We start from the raw sequence: 14,795 nt of genomic DNA, 5'->3' as shown, positions 1-14,795 counted from the left end.
GAGGCGGTCAACCCGAATTCGTCGCCCACCTACTGGACTGGACCTATGAGACTGTTCACACGTCAAAGTTTAGCAACTATTGTATTGTAACATGTTACTGTTTTATCGTTCCAGATCTCGTTTGACCGGACCACACTTCAAAGTTTTTCTTCTTTTGTTATGGTACAACCTCGTTAGCATGCCACACCTGACATCGCCCCATGTATACAGTTACGCCACATGTACATGCTGTAAATATCACGCACACACACCTTTAGCTGCACTCAGGACACATTCATATTTATAACCACGTAGGCACATAATCTTGTAAAAAAGGGGGATGTCATGATATTCAAACACACACATCATGATAGATAGACCAACAGACCAATTAGCACACATAACACGACAGCCAATCACAGACAAGAGCAGGCACAGTATAAGACAAGAAACACGACACCTGGTGGACAGTCCATCTGGAGACAGGACAAGGATGGGACCTGATTAACAAGACACTCACTCAGTCACCACGTGCTGAGTACCAAGACAGATCTGTAAATAACAAGTTGGAATAAAACTGCGTTGTACCAATCGCAACCGTGTTGGTTCGTCTGTGTCTCAGAGCACCCAACACCACAGAAGGTAAAGTGGACAAAGGCCCAGATGACTCTCTGAGGGGAAACCTGACTGGTATTAACTGGAAAGGGGCAAGGTTCAGAATGCTGTGAAGTGTGATGTACCTGTGTGCACAGACTGGATTGTGAAGTGTGATGTACCTGTGTGCACAGACTGGATTGTGAAGTGTGATGTACCTGTGTACACAGTCTGGTTTGTGAAATGTGATGTACCTGTGAACACAGACTGGATTGTGAAGTGTGATGTACCTGTGTACACACACTGGATTGTGATGTGTGATGTTACTCTGTACACAGACTGGATTGTGAAGTGTGATGTACCTGTGTACACAGACTGGATTGTGAAGTGTGTTGTACCTGTGTACACAGACTGGATTGTGAAGTGTGTTGTACCTGTGTACACAGACTGGATTATGTAGTGTGATGTACCTGTGTACACAGACTGGATTATGTAGTGTGATGTACCTGTGTACACATACTGGATTATGTAGTGTGATGTACCTGTGTACACAGACTGGATTGTGAAGTGTGATGTTACTCTGTACACAGACTGGATTGGGAAGTGTGATGTACCTGTGTACACAGACTGGATTGTGAAGTGTGTTGTACCTGTGTACACAGACTGGATTATGTAGTGTGATGCACCTGTGTACACAGACTGGATTGTGAAGCGTGATGTACCTGTGTACAGAGACTGGATTATGAAGTGTGATGTACCTGTGTACACAGATTAGATTGTGAAGTGTGATGTATCTGTGTATACAGACTGGATTGTGAAGTGTGATGCACCTGTGTACACAGACTGGATTGTGAAGTGTGTTGTACTTGTGTACACAGACTGGATTGTGAAGTATGACGTACCTGTGTACACAGACTGGATTGTGAAGTGTGATGTACCTGTGTACACAGACTGGATTGTGAAGTGTGTTGTACCTGTGTTCACAGACTGGATTGTGAAGTGTGATGTACCTGTGTACACAGACTGGATTATGTAGTGTGATGTACCTGTGTACACAGACTGGATTATGTAGTGTGATGTACCTGTGTGCACATACTGGATTATGTAGTGTGATGTACCTGTGTACACAGACTGGATTGTGAAGTGTGATGTTACTCTGTACACAGACTGGATTGGGAAGTGTGATGTACCTGTGTACACAGACTGGATTGTGAAATGTGTTGTACCTGTGTACACAGACTGGATTATGTAGTGTGATGCACCTGTGTACACAGACTGGATTGTGAAGCGTGATGTACCTGTGTACAGAGACTGGATTATGAAGTGTGATGTACCTGTGTACACAGATTAGATTGTGAAGTGTGATGTATCTGTGTATACAGACTGGATTGTGAAGTGTGATGCACCTGTGTACACAGACTGGATTGTGAAGTGTGTTGTACTTGTGTACACAGACTGGATTGTGAAGTGTGACGTACCTGTGTTCACAGACTGGATTGTGAAGTGTGATGTACCTGTGTACACAGACTGGATTGTGAAGTGTGTTGTACTTGTGTACACAGACTGGATTGTGAAGTGTGACGTACCTGTGTACACAGACTGGATTGTGAAGTGTGATGTACCTGTGTACACAGACTGGATTGTGAAGTGTGATGTACCTGTGTACACAGACTGGATTGTGAAGTGTGATGTACCTGTGTACACAGACTGGATTGTGAAGTGTGATGCACCTGTGTACACAGACTGGATTGTGAAGTGTGATGTACCTGTGTACACAGTCTGGTTTGTGAAATGTGATGCAACTGTGTTCACAAACTGGATTGTGAAGTGTGATGTAGCTGTCCACGCAGACTGGAGTGGGAAGTGTGCTGTACCTGTGTACACTGGTTTGTGAAGTGTGACGTCCCTGTATACATGGACTGGGATGTGAAGAGTGATGTTCCTAAATACACGATTGTGTCGTGAAGTGTGATGTAAATGTGTACAAACACTGGACGGTGAAGATGAACGCACCTGTGCACACAGACTGGAGTGTGAATTTTGATGTATATGTCCACAGACTGAATTGTTAAGTCCTGTGTACATAGACTGGATTGTGAAGTGTGATGTACCTGTGTACACAGACTGGATTGTGAAGTGTAATGTACCTGTGTACACAGGCTGGATTGTGAAGTGTGATGTACCTGTGTACACAGACTGGATTGTGAAGTGTGATGTACCTGTGTACACAGACTGGATTGTGAAGTGTAATGTACCTGTGTACACAGGCTGGATTGGAAAGTCTGATGTCTCTATGTACATTGACTGGAGTTTAATGTGTGATGTGGCTGTGGACACAGACTAGATTGTGAAGTTCGATGCACCTGTATACACAGACTGGATTGTGAATTGTGACATACCTGTGCACACAGACAGAATTTTAAAGGGCGGTGTACACAGGTCCATCACTTGGCCAATCCAGTCTGTGTTCACCGGTACATCAAACCTCACAATCCAGTCTGTGTACTCAGGTAGAGCACATAACACAAAACAGTCTGTGTGCTCAGTAATATCACACTTCACAATCCAGTCTGCGTACACAGGTACATCACACTTCACAATCCATTCTGTGTACACAGGTACATCACACTTCACATTCCAGTCTGTGTACACAGGTACATCACACTTCACAATCCAGTCTGTGTACACAGTTACATCAGACTCACAATCCAGTCTGTGTACACAGGTACATCACCCTTCATAATTCAGCCTATGTACACAGGTACATCACCCTTCACAATCCAGTCTGTGTACACAGGTCCATCACACTTCATAATCCAGACTGTGTATACAGGTACATCACAATACACAATCCAGTCCATGTACACAGGCACATCACTCATACCATTCAGTCTGTGGACACAGGTACATCACACTACACAATTCAGTCTGTGTACACAGGTACATCACACTTCACAATCCAGTCTGTGTACATAGGTAAATCACAATTAAAAACATAGCCTGTGTAATCACGTACACCACCCATCAAAACCAGTCTGTGTACGCAGGTGCAATACATGTGACAATCCAGTATGTGTGAAGAGGTACATTACACTTCTCAATCCAGTCTGTGTACATAGGTACATCACAATACACAATACAGTCCATGTACACAGGCACATCACTCGTACAATTCAGTCTGTGTACACAGGTACATCACACTTCACAATCCAGCCTGTGTACACAGGTACATCACACTTCACAATCCAGTCTGTGTACACAGGTACATCACACTTCACAATCCAGTCTGTGTACACAAGTACATCACACTTCACAATCCAGTCTGTGCACACAGATCCAGGACACTTCAGAATCCAGTCTGTGTACACAGGTACATCACAATACACAATCCAGTCTGTGTACATAGGTATATCACACTTAAAACATAGCCAGTATACTCACGTACACCACCCACCAAAACATGTCTGTGCGCACAGTTACATCGCACTTCCCAATCCATTCCATGTACACTGGCGCAGCACATTTCACAATTCAGTCTGTGGACTCACGTACATTACACCTCACCGTCTAGTCTGTGTACATAGCCACATCAATCTTCAATATGCAATCTGTGCACACAGGTACATCTAATTTTACAATTCAGTCACTGTACACATAATACTTCATAAACCAGACTTTGAACACAGGTACATCGCACATCATAATCCAATCTGTGTACACAGGCGCATCACACTTCACAATCCAGTCTGTGTACAAAGGTACATCACGCTTCACAATCCAGTCTGTGTACACAGGTACATCACACTTCACAATCCAGTCTGTGTACACAGGTACATCACACTTCACAATCCAGTCTGTGTACACAGGTACATCACACTTCACAATCCCGTCTGTGTACACAGGTACATCACGCTTCACAATCCAGTCTGTGTACACAGGTGCATCACACTTCACAATCCATTCTGTGTACACAGGTACATCACACTTCACAATCCAGTCTGTGTACACAGGTACATCACACCTCACAATCCATTCGGCGTACTCAGGTACATCACGCTTCACAATCCAGTCTGTGTACACAGGTGCATCACACTTCACAATCCAGTCTGTGTACACAGGAATATCACACTTCACAATCCAGTCTGTGTACACAGGTGCATCTCACTTCACAATCCATTCTGTGTACACAGGTACATCACACTTCACAATCCAGTCTGTGTACAAAGGTACATCACACTTCACAATCCATTCTGTGTACACAGGTGCATGTCACTTCACAATCCATTCTGTGTACACAGGTGCATGTCACTTCACAATCCATTCTGTGTACACAGGTACATCACACTTCACAATCCATTCTGTGTACACAGCTGCATGTGACTTCACAATCCATTCTGTGTACACAGGTACATCACACTTCACAATCCAGTCTGTGTACACAGGTACATCACACTTCACAATCCAGTCTGTGTTCACAGGTACATCACACTTCACAATTCAGTCAGTGTACCCATAATACTTCATAACCCAGACTGTGAACACAGGTACATCACACTACATAATCCAGTCCATGTACACAGGCACATCACACTTCACAATCCAGTCTGTGTACACTGGCACATCACTCTTCACAATCCAGTACACGTATAGCGGCGCATCACACATATAATCCAGTCCTTGTACACAGCTTTATCACACTTTGCAATCCAGACTGTGTACACAGGTACATCACATTTCACAATCCAGTCTGTGTACACAGGTACATCAGACACACAATCCAGTCTGTGTACACAGGTACATCACATTTCACAATCCAGTCTGTGTACACAGGTACTTTCAACTTCACAATTCAGTCTATGTACACAGGTACATCACGCTTCACAATCCAGTCTGTGTACACAGGTGCATCACACTTCACAATCCATTCTGTGTACACAGGTACATCACACTTCACAATCCAGTCTGTGTACACAGGTACATCACACTTCACAATCCAGTCTGTGTACACAGGTACATCACACTTCACAATCCAGTCTGTGTACACAGGAACATCACACTTCACAATCCATTCTGTGTACACAGGTGCATCTCACTTCACAATCCATTCTGTGTACACAGGTGCATCTCACCTCACAATCCATTCTGTGTACACAGGTACATCACACTTCACAATCCATTCTGTGTACACAGGTGCATGTCACTTCACAATCCATTCTGTGTACTCAGTTACATCGCACTTCCCAATCCATTCCATGTACACTGGCGCAGCACATTTCACAATTCAGTCTGTGTACTCACGTACATTGCACCTCACCGTCCAGTCTGTGTACATAGCCACATCAATCTTCAATATCCAATCTGTGCACACAGGTACATCTAACTTTACAATTCAGTCACTGTACACATAATACTTCATAACCCAGACTGTGAACACAGGTACATCGCACTTCATAATCCAATCTGTGTACACAGGCGCATCACACTTCACAATCCAGTCTGTGTACACAGGTACATCACGCTTCACAATCCAGTCTGTGTACACAGGTACATCACGCTTCACAATCCAGTCTGTGTACACAGGTACATCACACTTCACAATCCAGTCTGTGTACACAGGTACATCACACTTCACAATCCAGCCTGTGTACACAGGTACATCAGACTCACAATCCAGTCTGTGTACACAGGTACATCACACTTCGTAATCCAGTCTGTGTGCACAGGTACATCACACTTCACAATCCAGTCTGTGTACACAGGTGCATCAGGCTTCACAATCCATTCTGTGTACACAGGTACATCATGCTTCACAATCCAGTCTGTGTACACAGATGCATCACACTTCACAATCCATTCTGTGTACACAGGTACATCACACTTCACAATCCAGTCTGTGTACACAGGTACATCACGCTTCACAATCCAGTCTGTGTACACAGGTACATCACACTTCACAATCCAGTCTGTGTACACAGGTACATCACACTTCACAATCCAGTCTGTGTACACAGGTACATCACACTTCACAATCCAGTCTGTGTACACAGGCACATCACACTTCACAATCCAGTCTGTGTACACAGGTACATTACACTTCAGAATCCAGTGTGTGAACACAGGTACATCACACTTCACAATCCAGTCTGTGTGCACAGGTACATCACACTTCACAATCCAGTGTGTGAACACAGGTACATCACACTTCACAATCCAGTCTGTGTACACAGGTACATCACACTTCACAATCCGTTCTGTGTACACAGGTACATCACGCTTCACAATCCAGTCTGTGCACACTGGCACATCACTCTTCACAATCCAGTACACGTACATCGGCGCATCACACATATAATCCAGTCCTTGTACACAGCTTTATCACACTTTGCAATCCAGACTGTGTACACAGATACATCACATTTCACAATCCAGTCTGTGTACACAGGTACATCACACTTCACAATCCAGTCTGTGCACACAGGTACATCACACTTCACAATCCAGTCAGTGTACACAGGTACATCTCACTTCACAATCCAGTCTGTGCACACAGGTACATCACGCTTCACAATCCAGTCTGTGCACACAGGTACATCACACTTCACAATCCAGTCAGTGTACACAGGTACATCTCACTTCACAATCCAGTCTGTGTACACAGGTACATCACGCTTCACAATCCAGTCTGTGTACACAGGTACATCACCCTTCACAATCCAGTCTGTGTACACAGGTACATCACACTTCACAATCCAGTCTGTGTACACAGGTACATCACACTTCACAATCCAGTCTGTGTACACAGGAACATCACACTTCACAATCCATTCTGTGTACACAGGTGCATCTCACTTCACAATCCATTCTGTGTACACAGGTGCATCTCACCTCACAATCCATTCTGTGTACACAGGTACATCACACTTCACAATCCATTCTGTGTACACAGGTGCATGTCACTTCACAATCCATTCTGTGTATTCAGTTACATCGCACTTCCCAATCCATTCCATGTACACTGGCGCAGCACATTTCACAATTCAGTCTGTGTACTCACGTACATTGCACCTCACCGTCCAGTCTGTGTACATAGCCACATCAATCTTCAATATCCAATCTGTGCACACAGGTACATCTAACTTTACAATTCAGTCACTGTACACATAATACTTCATAACCCAGACTGTGAACACAGGTACATCGCACTTCATAATCCAATCTGTGTACACAGGCGCATCACACTTCACAATCCAGTCTGTGTACACAGGTACATCACGCTTCACAATCCAGTCTGTGTACACAGGTACATCACGCTTCACAATCCAGTCTGTGTACACAGGTACATCACACTTCACAATCCAGTCTGTGTACACAGGTACATCACACTTCACAATCCAGCCTGTGTACACAGGTACATCAGACTCACAATCCAGTCTGTGTACACAGGTACATCACACTTCGTAATCCAGTCTGTGTGCACAGGTACATCACACTTCACAATCCAGTCTGTGTACACAGGTGCATCAGGCTTCACAATCCATTCTGTGTACACAGGTACATCATGCTTCACAATCCAGTCTGTGTACACAGATGCATCACACTTCACAATCCATTCTGTGTACACAGGTACATCACACTTCACAATCCAGTCTGTGTACACAGGTACATCACGCTTCACAATCCAGTCTGTGTACACAGGTACATCACACTTCACAATCCAGTCTGTGTACACAGGTACATCACACTTCACAATCCAGTCTGTGTACACAGGTACATCACACTTCACAATCCAGTCTGTGTACACAGGCACATCACACTTCACAATCCAGTCTGTGTACACAGGTACATTACACTTCAGAATCCAGTGTGTGAACACAGGTACATCACACTTCACAATCCAGTCTGTGTGCACAGGTACATCACACTTCACAATCCAGTGTGTGAACACAGGTACATCACACTTCACAATCCAGTCTGTGTACACAGGTACATCACACTTCACAATCCGTTCTGTGTACACAGGTATATCACGCTTCACAATCCAGTCTGTGCACACTGGCACATCACTCTTCACAATCCATTCTGTGTACACAGGTACATCACACTTCACAATCCAGTCTGTGTACACAGGTACATCACACCTCACAATCCATTCGGCGTACTCAGGTACATCACGCTTCACAATCCAGTCTGTGTACACAGGTGCATCACACTTCACAATCCAGTCTGTGTACACAGGAATATCACACTTCACAATCCAGTCTGTGTACACAGGTGCATCTCACTTCACAATCCATTCTGTGTACACAGGTACATCACACTTCACAATCCAGTCTGTGTACAAAGGTACATCACACTTCACAATCCATTCTGTGTACACAGGTGCATGTCACTTCACAATCCATTCTGTGTACACAGGTGCATGTCACTTCACAATCCATTCTGTGTACACAGGTACATCACACTTCACAATCCATTCTGTGTACACAGGTGCATGTGACTTCACAATCCATTCTGTGTACACAGGTACATCACACTTCACAATCCAGTCTGTGTACACAGGTACATCACACTTCACAATCCAGTCTGTGTTCACAGGTACATCACACTTCACAATTCAGTCAGTGTACCCATAATACTTCATAACCCAGACTGTGAACACAGGTACATCACACTACATAATCCAGTCCATGTACACAGGCACATCACACTTCACAATCCAGTCTGTGTACACTGGCACATCACTCTTCACAATCCAGTACACGTATAGCGGCGCATCACACATATAATCCAGTCCTTGTACACAGCTTTATCACACTTTGCAATCCAGACTGTGTACACAGGTACATCACATTTCACAATCCAGTCTGTGTACACAGGTACATCAGACACACAATCCAGTCTGTGTACACAGGTACATCACATTTCACAATCCAGTCTGTGTACACAGGTACTTTCAACTTCACAATTCAGTCTATGTACACAGGTACATCACGCTTCACAATCCAGTCTGTGTACACAGGTGCATCACACTTCACAATCCATTCTGTGTACACAGGTACATCACACTTCACAATCCAGTCTGTGTACACAGGTACATCACACTTCACAATCCAGTCTGTGTACACAGGTACATCACACTTCACAATCCAGTCTGTGTACACAGGAACATCACACTTCACAATCCATTCTGTGTACACAGGTGCATCTCACTTCACAATCCATTCTGTGTACACAGGTGCATCTCACCTCACAATCCATTCTGTGTACACAGGTACATCACACTTCACAATCCATTCTGTGTACACAGGTGCATGTCACTTCACAATCCATTCTGTGTACTCAGTTACATCGCACTTCCCAATCCATTCCATGTACACTGGCGCAGCACATTTCACAATTCAGTCTGTGTACTCACGTACATTGCACCTCACCGTCCAGTCTGTGTACATAGCCACATCAATCTTCAATATCCAATCTGTGCACACAGGTACATCTAACTTTACAATTCAGTCACTGTACACATAATACTTCATAACCCAGACTGTGAACACAGGTACATCGCACTTCATAATCCAATCTGTGTACACAGGCGCATCACACTTCACAATCCAGTCTGTGTACACAGGTACATCACGCTTCACAATCCAGTCTGTGTACACAGGTACATCACGCTTCACAATCCAGTCTGTGTACACAGGTACATCACACTTCACAATCCAGTCTGTGTACACAGGTACATCACACTTCACAATCCAGCCTGTGTACACAGGTACATCAGACTCACAATCCAGTCTGTGTACACAGGTACATCACACTTCGTAATCCAGTCTGTGTGCACAGGTACATCACACTTCACAATCCAGTCTGTGTACACAGGTGCATCAGGCTTCACAATCCATTCTGTGTACACAGGTACATCATGCTTCACAATCCAGTCTGTGTACACAGATGCATCACACTTCACAATCCATTCTGTGTACACAGGTACATCACACTTCACAATCCAGTCTGTGTACACAGGTACATCACGCTTCACAATCCAGTCTGTGTACACAGGTACATCACACTTCACAATCCAGTCTGTGTACACAGGTACATCACACTTCACAATCCAGTCTGTGTACACAGGTACATCACACTTCACAATCCAGTCTGTGTACACAGGCACATCACACTTCACAATCCAGTCTGTGTACACAGGTACATTACACTTCAGAATCCAGTGTGTGAACACAGGTACATCACACTTCACAATCCAGTCTGTGTGCACAGGTACATCACACTTCACAATCCAGTGTGTGAACACAGGTACATCACACTTCACAATCCAGTCTGTGTACACAGGTACATCACACTTCACAATCCGTTCTGTGTACACAGGTACATCACGCTTCACAATCCAGTCTGTGCACACTGGCACATCACTCTTCACAATCCAGTACACGTACATCGGCGCATCACACATATAATCCAGTCCTTGTACACAGCTTTATCACACTTTGCAATCCAGACTGTGTACACAGATACATCACATTTCACAATCCAGTCTGTGTACACAGGTACATCACACTTCACAATCCAGTCTGTGCACACAGGTACATCACACTTCACAATCCAGTCAGTGTACACAGGTACATCTCACTTCACAATCCAGTCTGTGCACACAGGTACATCACGCTTCACAATCCAGTCTGTGCACACAGGTACATCACACTTCACAATCCAGTCAGTGTACACAGGTACATCTCACTTCACAATCCAGTCTGTGTACACAGGTACATCACGCTTCACAATCCAGTCTGTGTACACAGGTACATCACCCTTCACAATCCAGTCTGTGTACACAGGTACATCACACTTCACAATCCAGTCTGTGTACACAGGTACATCACACTTCACAATCCAGTCTGTGTACACAGGAACATCACACTTCACAATCCATTCTGTGTACACAGGTGCATCTCACTTCACAATCCATTCTGTGTACACAGGTGCATCTCACCTCACAATCCATTCTGTGTAAACAGGTACATCACACTTCACAATCCATTCTGTGTACACAGGTGCATGTCACTTCACAATCCATTCTGTGTATTCAGTTACATCGCACTTCCCAATCCATTCCATGTACACTGGCGCAGCACATTTCACAATTCAGTCTGTGTACTCACGTACATTGCACCTCACCGTCCAGTCTGTGTACATAGCCACATCAATCTTCAATATCCAATCTGTGCACACAGGTACATCTAACTTTACAATTCAGTCACTGTACACATAATACTTCATAACCCAGACTGTGAACACAGGTACATCGCACTTCATAATCCAATCTGTGTACACAGGCGCATCACACTTCACAATCCAGTCTGTGTACACAGGTACATCACGCTTCACAATCCAGTCTGTGTACACAGGTACATCACGCTTCACAATCCAGTCTGTGTACACAGGTACATCACACTTCACAATCCAGTCTGTGTACACAGGTACATCACACTTCACAATCCAGCCTGTGTACACAGGTACATCAGACTCACAATCCAGTCTGTGTACACAGGTACATCACACTTCGTAATCCAGTCTGTGTGCACAGGTACATCACACTTCACAATCCAGTCTGTGTACACAGGTGCATCAGGCTTCACAATCCATTCTGTGTACACAGGTACATCATGCTTCACAATCCAGTCTGTGTACACAGATGCATCACACTTCACAATCCATTCTGTGTACACAGGTACATCACACTTCACAATCCAGTCTGTGTACACAGGTACATCACGCTTCACAATCCAGTCTGTGTACACAGGTACATCACACTTCACAATCCAGTCTGTGTACACAGGTACATCACACTTCACAATCCAGTCTGTGTACACAGGTACATCACACTTCACAATCCAGTCTGTGTACACAGGCACATCACACTTCACAATCCAGTCTGTGTACACAGGTACATTACACTTCAGAATCCAGTGTGTGAACACAGGTACATCACACTTCACAATCCAGTCTGTGTGCACAGGTACATCACACTTCACAATCCAGTGTGTGAACACAGGTACATCACACTTCACAATCCAGTCTGTGTACACAGGTACATCACACTTCACAATCCGTTCTGTGTACACAGGTATATCACGCTTCACAATCCAGTCTGTGCACACTGGCACATCACTCTTCACAATCCAGTACACGTACATCGGCGCATCACACATATAATCCAGTCCTTGTACACAGCTTTATCACACTTTGCAATCCAGACTGTGTACACAGGTACATCACATTTCACAATCCAGTCTGTGTACACAGGTACATCACACTTCACAATCCAGTCTGTGCACACAGGTACATCACACTTCACAATCCAGTCAGTGTACACAGGTACATCTCACTTCACAATCCAGTCTGTGCACACAGGTACATCACGCTTCACAATCCAGTCTGTGCACACAGGTACATCACACTTCACAATCCAGTCAGTGTACACAGGTACATCTCACTTCACAATCCAGTCTGTGTACACAGGTACATCACGCTTCACAATCCAGTCTGTGTACACAGGTACATCACCCTTCACAATCCAGTCTGTGTACACAGGTACATCACACTTCACAATTCAGTCGATGTACACAGGTCCATCAGAGTTCACAATCCAGTCTGTGTACACAGGTACATCACACTTCACAATTCAGTCTGTGCACACAGGTACATCACACTTCACTATCCAGACTGTGTACACAGGCACATCACACTTCACAATCCAGTCTGTGTACACAGGGACATCTCACTTCACAATCCAGTCTGTGCACACAGGTACATCACACTTCACAATCCAGTCTGTGTACACAGGCACATCACACTTCACAATCCAGTCTGTGTACACAGGTACATCAGACTCACAATCCAGTCTGTGTACACAGGTACATCACACTTCACAATCCAGTCTGTGTACACAGGTACATCACACTACACAATCCAGTCTGTGCACACAGGTACATCACACTTCACAATCCAGTCTGTGCACACAGGTACATCACACTTCACAATCCAGTCAGTGTACACAGGTACATCACGCTTCACAATCCAGTCTGTGCACACAGGTACATCACGCTTCACAATCCAGTCTGTGTACACAGGTACATCACACTTCACAATCCAGTCTGTGTACACAGGTACATCTCACTTCACAATCCAGTCTGTGCACACAGGTACATCACGCTTCACAATCCAGTCTGTGTACACAGGTACATCACACTTCACAATCCAGTCTGTGTACACAGGTACATCACACTTCACAATCCAGTCTGTGTACACAGGTACATCAGACTCACAATCCAGTCTGTGTACACAGGTACATCACACTTCGCAATCCCGTTTGTGTGCACAGGTACATCACACTTCACAATCCAGTCTGTGTCCACAGGTACATCATGCTTCACAATCCAGTCTGTGTACACAGATGCATCACACTTCACAATCCATTCTGTGTACACAGGTACATCACACTTCACAATCCAATCTGTGTACACAGGTACATCACGCTTCACAATCCAGTCTGTGTACACAGGTACATCACACTTCACAATCCAGTCTGTGTACACAGGTACATCACACTTCACAATCCAGTGTGTGAACACAGGTACATCACACTTCACAATCCAGTCTGTGTACACAGGTACATCACACTTCACAATCCGGTTTGTGTACACAGGTACATCACGCTTCACAATCCAGTCTGTGCACACTGGCACATCACTCTTCACAATCCAGTACACGTGCATCGGCGCATCGCACATATAATCCAGTCCTTGTACACAGCTTTATCACACATTGCAATCCAGACTGTGTACACAGGTACATCACATTTCACAATCTAATCTGTGCACACAGGTACATCCAACTTCACAATTCAGTCAGTGTACCGATAATACTTCATAACCCAGACTGTGAACACAGGTACATCACACTTCACAATCCAGTCTGTGTACACAGGTACATCACACTTCACAATCCAGTCTGTGTACACAGGTGCATCACACTTCACAATCCAGTCTGTGTACACTGGCATATCACTCTTCACAATCCAGTACACGTGCATCGGCGCATCGCACATATAATCCAGTCCTTGTACACAGCTTTATCACACTTTGCAATCCAGACTGTGTACACAGGTACATCACATTTCACAATCCAGTCTGTGTACACAGGTACATCTC

This window comes from Scyliorhinus torazame, chromosome 7 (genome assembly GCF_047496885.1).
Source record: "Scyliorhinus torazame isolate Kashiwa2021f chromosome 7, sScyTor2.1, whole genome shotgun sequence".
In the NCBI taxonomy this organism is placed as follows: Eukaryota; Metazoa; Chordata; class Chondrichthyes; order Carcharhiniformes; family Scyliorhinidae; genus Scyliorhinus; species Scyliorhinus torazame.
This window is presented reverse-complemented; position numbering follows the sequence as displayed.